The sequence below is a fragment of the Dioscorea cayenensis genome, chromosome 7, assembly GCF_009730915.1.
Source record: "Dioscorea cayenensis subsp. rotundata cultivar TDr96_F1 chromosome 7, TDr96_F1_v2_PseudoChromosome.rev07_lg8_w22 25.fasta, whole genome shotgun sequence".
NCBI classification, from domain to species: domain Eukaryota; kingdom Viridiplantae; phylum Streptophyta; class Magnoliopsida; order Dioscoreales; family Dioscoreaceae; genus Dioscorea; species Dioscorea cayenensis.
In genome coordinates this window covers 28,891,902-28,899,292 of record NC_052477.1, presented here as the reverse complement: position 1 = coordinate 28,899,292, position 7,391 = coordinate 28,891,902, and the positions used below count along the sequence as shown (strand labels likewise).

The 7,391-nt window shown below is 36.1% G+C and overlaps 1 pseudogene; it reads right to left on the bottom strand.

The window, feature by feature from the left end:
- Window positions 1–1,966: 1,966 nt before the first annotated feature.
- Window positions 1,967–3,314, bottom strand: LOC120264451 (annotated as a pseudogene).
- Window positions 3,315–7,391: the final 4,077 nt, after the last annotated feature.

Sequence of the window (7,391 nt, the reverse complement as noted above, 5' to 3'; positions counted from 1 at the left end):
CGATTCCTCTGAGTGTAGGGACAAAAAAACACAAGGCAAGGTCCACACAAACAGTGTGTTCTAAATCAATCCCTAAAAAATCTCTGTTGCTTATTTATTTAAACATGGAACTCTTAAACTTATCAAAAACTAATCATTGCATGTGATCAACCCAAGTTTTGTTTATGTTGTCAGGACTTTGTCCATATGAATCCTTCCCAACAAAGCATCAATGGATGAATAAAAAAAGCTGAAGTAGCAACAAATGAAAACATGCCAACTGTGAGTCATATAAATCAATGAGAATCGTTTGTCACTGATTGATAATAACTGTACAAAAATTATATACAAAGAACATTGGCATGGCCCTTGTTCATTAATTGGTATTCCTTGTTGGCCATTCATTCTAGTGGCTGATTTAATTTGAGTCAGTAGGAAAATTAAGACACTTCTTGAAATTAATAGTATTCCACAACAAACCACAACCCTGTTGCTTGAGTGGTTTCACTGTTTCCCCATTTTTGTGATTTATAGTAGCAGTGTGTGCATTTGATTTTTGCAATAACTCCACTACTCATTGTTAGCCACATTAAATTTTTTAAATTTTTGATATATATGAATTATTAAAATTAAAAAAAAAATTCAAATTTTGTCAAGTCATTTTGGACCAAGAATAGTAGTGTGTAGAGCCCATGTAAAAATTGTTAGAAGTCTGCAGCGGCACTTTAGGAGTCTATTGATGCAGGTGGTGATAAAGCACCCTGCAGGTGGTGAGAGTTCGATTCTAGTGAGCAGCGTTACGGGAGTTGTGAATAGTGGTTGTGTATGGGTGGTTCAGTGCACGTGTAGCTCTCATCGCCCATTTATTCAGAGGCTGTCATGCGTCGCAGGGTGCTGAGTGGGTTCGCCCGCTCTTCTTCCCAAATTGTTAGGGAGTCTTAATTTGATTATATCTATGTGAAGTTTTTGAGTTTCATATTTATTTTAGAACAAAACTTAACTACTTGGTGACCAGGGGCATTAGATGTTTGAAAAATGGGTACTATTAAATTAGGTGAGTTAGAAAATAATAATTAGACAACACTCAGGTTCAGGCGATGAGTGAGTAGTGGAGGTGGTGGCAGCGAGCCCCTTTTGTTTGCTCGTAGTTGTGTTTTTCTTTTCTTCCCGAGGTCTGTGCCCCTAGGGTTTTTATTGTATTGTTGTGTTGGGGTGTGTTTCTGTTGTTCAGGCCTTTATTGTTGTTGTGTTATTGTTTTTCAGTCTTAAACCTAGTGGACTATTTTGTTGTTTTGTTCTTCCTCTAATGCAGGTGGCCACATTTTTCAAAATAAAATAAATAAATAAATAATAAAAATAATAATAATGGGACTTTTGTTGGTAGTATTTGCTACTCCAACCCAACTAATTAAGCTAATATTTCTATAATTAATTATTAAGCTAATTTTTAATTATTAATTTGATCCTCCCATCCAATTGGAGGGCAAACATCTATAATAAATTGCTTGGATTATTTTTTTAAAAAAATTGCTTGAATTCATCCATAAATTATTTTATTGCTTAAAAAGCTTACCTAAAAATTAATTTAATTTAGATAAGATTTTTTGAATAATTTTGTATCGCTAATTTCATATTATCTCTATGATAAAAAGATGATAACTCATTTTCTTTCCAAATAAAAAGGGTTTATTCCACAACAATGATTATAGAATATTGGTTTGCTGATATTTCCATATTAAAAACCTAATTCTAAATTTTTATAATTTTTTTTAACTTAAATATTATTTTTTCACAACAACTTAACACACAATAATATACACAAAAATAATATCATCAGAACTCGTCAGAATTAATAATACCGACGAGAACTAATTTAATCTAAAATAAAAAAATTGATATTTCCTGACCCTTCCAAGCAGAAGATTGTGAGTTCAAAAATTTCAGAGGGATCAAAGGATTATTGGCTTATCGATATATACATAAATATATATATTACCATTGAGATTTTCCGGCCATCACCGGTCATCGCTCAGACCGAGCTTCTCCTGCCAATACCCACCACTCCACCGTTCATTGCGTTCAACCTCCACCAAGACCAATTTCCCGGGCAACCGGTAAAGCTCCAACACGTGCGGGAAGATTACCATTATGCCCCTCCACAAGCACTAAATTCCCATCTTGTCCCTTATCATTTACAGTACCTCTCTTTGTTCTTAGCCCGTCTGATTTTGCAATCTCGATCACGCGGTCGAGAACCGACCCGGCCGGTTCGGTCGAGATGAACCGTTCCCAGTCCGGCTTCGGACCGAATAAACCGGACAAATCGAAACCGGAGGAGAAGGAGATAATATCGAATGCGTTCATCTCACGGTCATCGAGCTTCGAGACATCTGCCTCGAGATTAGAACCAAAACGCGCCATCTCAGCGATCTCATCGTCTTCTAGACCTTTCCGGAACCACGGGTCGCGGAGGATCTCATCGACGGTGATCCGGGTCTCGGGATTCGTGTTCAGGATGCGGGAGAGAAGCCGCCGGAGCTCCGGCGATGTCCACCGTGGGCACCGGAACTGGCCGCGGTAGATCTTGCGGTAGAGATTGGAGATATTGGAGTCGTTGAAAGGGAGATACCCAGCGGTGAGGACGAAGAGGACGATGCCAGCGGACCAGACGTCGACGGCGGCGCCGGCATAGCCCTTTCTAGAGAGGATCTCCGGCGCGACGTAGGCCGGGGTGCCGCAGAGGGTGTGGAGAGGAGAGGGGTTTGAGGGTTGGAGAGCGGAGAGGCCGAAATCGGTGACCTTGAGATTGCCGTGATCGTCGAGGAGGAGGTTCTCGGGTTTTAGATCTCGGTGGATTACGCCACGAGAGTGGCAATAACCGAGGGCGGAGACGAGCTGGCGGAAGTAGCGGCGGGCGGTGTCCTCCGGGACGTGGCCGCCGGAGGCAGAGGCGGGTGAAGAGCTCGCCGCCTTTGAGGGAGTTCGAGGACGAAGTAGATCTTGGTGCGGGAGGCGAGGACCTCATGGAGGCGGACGACGTTGGGGTGGCGGAGGCGGCGCATGGCGTCGATCTCACGGTGGACGTTGTCGGCGAGGTTATGCTTCGTGATTCGCAGCTTACTGATGATCTTGATGGCGACTTTGTGACCGGTGGTTAGATCGCGGCCAAGGAGGACCTTAGCGGAGGCGCCGCGGCCGAGGAGAGGACCGAGCTCGTACTTGTTGAAGATCACCTTCGACCATGGTTTCTCGCCGGAGTCCGGCGAGAGGAGATCTCCGGTGTACGGCATGGCTTTTCAGGTACTAGTAATACTTTTTCTTCTTCGACGAAGCTTTGGATTTATAGTTTCATGAGTGAAGAGTGCGCGAGCCAACGAAAGGGTATTGGGTTTCCAGTGTTCCTCTTTTATCTTTTAAAGTTAACGTGAACCCACTAATAAGACAAGGTGGTGGGATTTGGATTAAGTAGGAATAAGAGTATAAATTTCTAATCATAAATAAATTGTTCAACCTAATTTAGCGCTTAATTTGCAACGCGGGTCCGAGGTAATAAAATAAAATAATATAATATACTTGATGATAATAATTAATATGATTCATAGCATATATTTAGTTGGATTATTAGGAAGATCTTAGTTGAATTACACTCCACAAATCGTTCTCATATATCACATGACATATTAACCGGACGTTAGTTTATAGAAATGGTTTTTTTATGTATGTTAACACAAATTATTTATTAGGATAAACAGTATTGAAGTGGGATGTATAATATTTTATTGATTATCATTCAAGTATTGTATCAATAGGAATTTTTTCAATCTCAATTATAAAAAATTAATTCGCACAGTATAAATCTTCATATATGTATATATAAATTTAGATATGAAATGATGATCTTATTTTTAAATAGTGAAAGTTTTTAGATTAATCCATTCAATAAATAATTTGGGCAAAAATAACGTTGTGTGTGTGTGTGTGTGTGTTTTTTTGTCTTACAACATTTTTTTAATTAAAATTTTAATTAGAATTTTTGTTAATCAAACGCGGTCCAAAGACACATTGTACATGCTGAAGAAGAGTACAAACCCAGTCCCCGAAATTCAAGTCTAACGTTAGAGATATATATATATATATATATATAAAGAAAGCACATTCTAAATGCTTTTGCTGGTGCCAGTGTCCTTCCCAGGCTCTCAGCAATTTCTCAATTAATAAATGCCATGTTATTATTCCAAAGAGGCTGTTTCAGCAAAAAGCCGTGCGCCACCATTCCTTAGGGTTTTTATAAAATTTTTATTTATGAAAGCGATAATCTTTATTAGTCAATAGATAACAGTCTCAAAAGTGAAAGGGAGAAAAAACTGTTCTTCACCCAAATTTCCTATAAAGTGTTTTAGATTGAGGGGCCCAAACTTAATTGTAGTTATATATTTTCCACATATATATGAAAAGAAACACCAGTGGTAGATAAGACATTATGTAGAGATACCAATGATTGATACTAAGTCTTGCATATATGATTTACCACATATATATATATATATATATATATATATATAATTTACGTCTTAAGAACGTCTATGAGATAAGAAATCATGGACGATCGATTATCGACCGTCGGATCGAAAACCAACGGTCAACGATCGATCGAAAGAGTATTCGTTCGACACGATAATTCGAGTATATATCGTAGTAATCATCGCTTTATCAATGTTATCCGCTTTGGGATCGAAATCCAACGATTGATAATGGACATCCATAGATTTTTTATATATGGACATCCATAAAAGATTGGTCCTCATATATATATAAAGAAACACCAGTGGTGGATAAGACATTATGAAAGAAACCAACGGTTGATAGTAAGTATTGCATATATGATATACCATATATAATATATGGAAGATATACAATATACAATAAAAAGGAATACATATGGTAATATGGGTGAGAGATGATAAAGACTACCGTACCTCTGAGAACCAGTAAGCCATGTCTTTATTATATATATATATATATATATATATATATGGGGACAATTAAGGTAGCCGGACATTTGGGTTGGTCCACTTAGTGGGTTAAGTGAGATAGAGTGCCAACGTGCAAATTTCCTTCTGGTTGTGGGCATGGCCACCATGCGAATTTCCAACTGGAAATTATTAGAATTCAGAATTGTTGGCGTAGATGACTTTGCATTTGTGGTCCTGCCGCTGTGAGTCTGTGACCGTAAGCCAATGTTTACTGGTTGGAGGATAAGCTCTTGTTGGTCTTTATTTGTATACATACATGCATATATATATATATATATATATATATATATATATATATATATGCACATATTGAGTTAAAAGAGATTTGTTTTGTTCTGTTTTGTTTTTTTATTAATAGACGGTAAACTCCATTTTAAGAGATTGTCATAGAGACAAATATGTATAGAGGTGCACTAGTTACGGTGATTTATAGATCTCCTAAAAAAATTTCTTGTCTTGCAATTCTGGAAAAGATGAAAATATTGTTTTTCCTACAAGAGACCTACACCTATAATCGCGTGAACAAAATATATAAATAGCTATGGGCCCGAAAGTATACATCGTGAACAATCATAAAACAATAATCTTGGGAGGAAGAATTCAAAACATTTATTTTTCGATTGTATTAATCTTGGATTAATTAGAGAGAGTAGCTTACTTTTGTTTGTGTTTCATTTTAGTTCTTGAACTTTCATTTTCGTAAAAGGTTAGCTCTTTTGATCTTGTTTTCTCAGCCGGGTCACTCATGAGTAACTTTGATTCATCTCGACGTGGTTCGGGAAAATCCGCTGTCACTCATTCTCGACACCTCAGCGGCCTATGTGGAGGCTCCATCTCATCTTTAAGTGCCACCCAAGCAAAAATTTTGCCACATCACCCAAGCTTTTCTCCATTAGGGCAATGCCAAGGAAGAAGGTGACATTGATGTGGCTTCCAACTAAGGTGATGTGGCAAAATTTTTGCTTAGGTGGCACTTAATGATGAGATGGAGCCTCCACATAGGTCACCGAGTGTGTCGGAATGGCGTCGCGGATTTTCCCGAACCACGCGTGACGAGATGAATCAGCTACTTCATGGTGATGACCGGAGAAACAAGATCAAGATGAACCTGTTTTGATGCAAATCGTGTTTCATAACCAAAACGAAACACAAAACAAAAAGTAAGTTACTCTCTAAAAATTAACTTTATTAATCTTATGTATTACAATTAAGTTATCTAATAATTGACCACTAACCAAATAAGTTACAAGACGCTTGTAGAGGGGGTTTTAGTGAATTGAATTGTCCTCCTCAGGAGAAGAGGAGAGGAGAAGACATAAAATAAAATGTTACATACATATATATATATATATTAAAGGGGAAATAAATTCTTACTGTAGATTTTTGCACTTATATATTATAAGATTTATATTTTATAAAATCATATTATTTTAAGTATTAAATTTTTTTAATGTTATATATATGTTTGATAAATGCAGAGAAACAGTAACTGTCAATCATTACTATGAGAGTGATAGTTGACCATTCAGAAATGATCTATTACTTTGCTATGCATGAGTTGAAGGCCAGGGGAGGGCAAAGGGGACAGCCATGGACGCCTCCTAAATCATATATATCGATACATATTACATATTAATACATATAATATATATAATATTTTTCAGAAAAAAATATTTGTGGAAACTTATTTAGTTTTTAATATTTTTATAAATTAATTTATATAATATATATATCTAATGTTTAGCTAATTAGTTTTTATGTAAATTAATATGCAGTCTAAAAATTATTACAGGTTTAGAAAAAAACATATTTGTAAAATTTCCATTTTTAGTTTTTAACATTTAATAAATTTATTATATTGTAAATAAAAAATTTTAGTAAAAATTTATTTTTACTAAACTTTATTTTTCTGCAACTTGAGTTTCTATAAATTAATATATATATTTAAAAAATAAAAATTATTAATTTTTCTACTTCACTTTTTACTTGTCCTTCGATATATATGAGCTTGATCATCTGCGCGATCCGTCAGAATTAAAAATCATAAGCGTTCATATCAACCGTTGGATCAAAATCCAATAGTTGATGATGAATAGTATTATTGTAGAACGTTGTTATCAACCGTTGGATCGAAATCCAATGGTCATCACTATATGATGAATAGTAATACTGTGCTTATGAATAGTATCACAATGAAAAGTGAGATGTACAGTAATTTGATTTGAACCGTTTAATCAATTTGTGTACAATAACTAAACAAATCTGAACCGTCCAACCCTATTTCTACTGAACCTACAACAATATTTTAAAAAACCAAAACTAGACTAATTAACCCAACTAATCCATAATTAGCTCTCACTGTAGCAAATGAATGGGTAT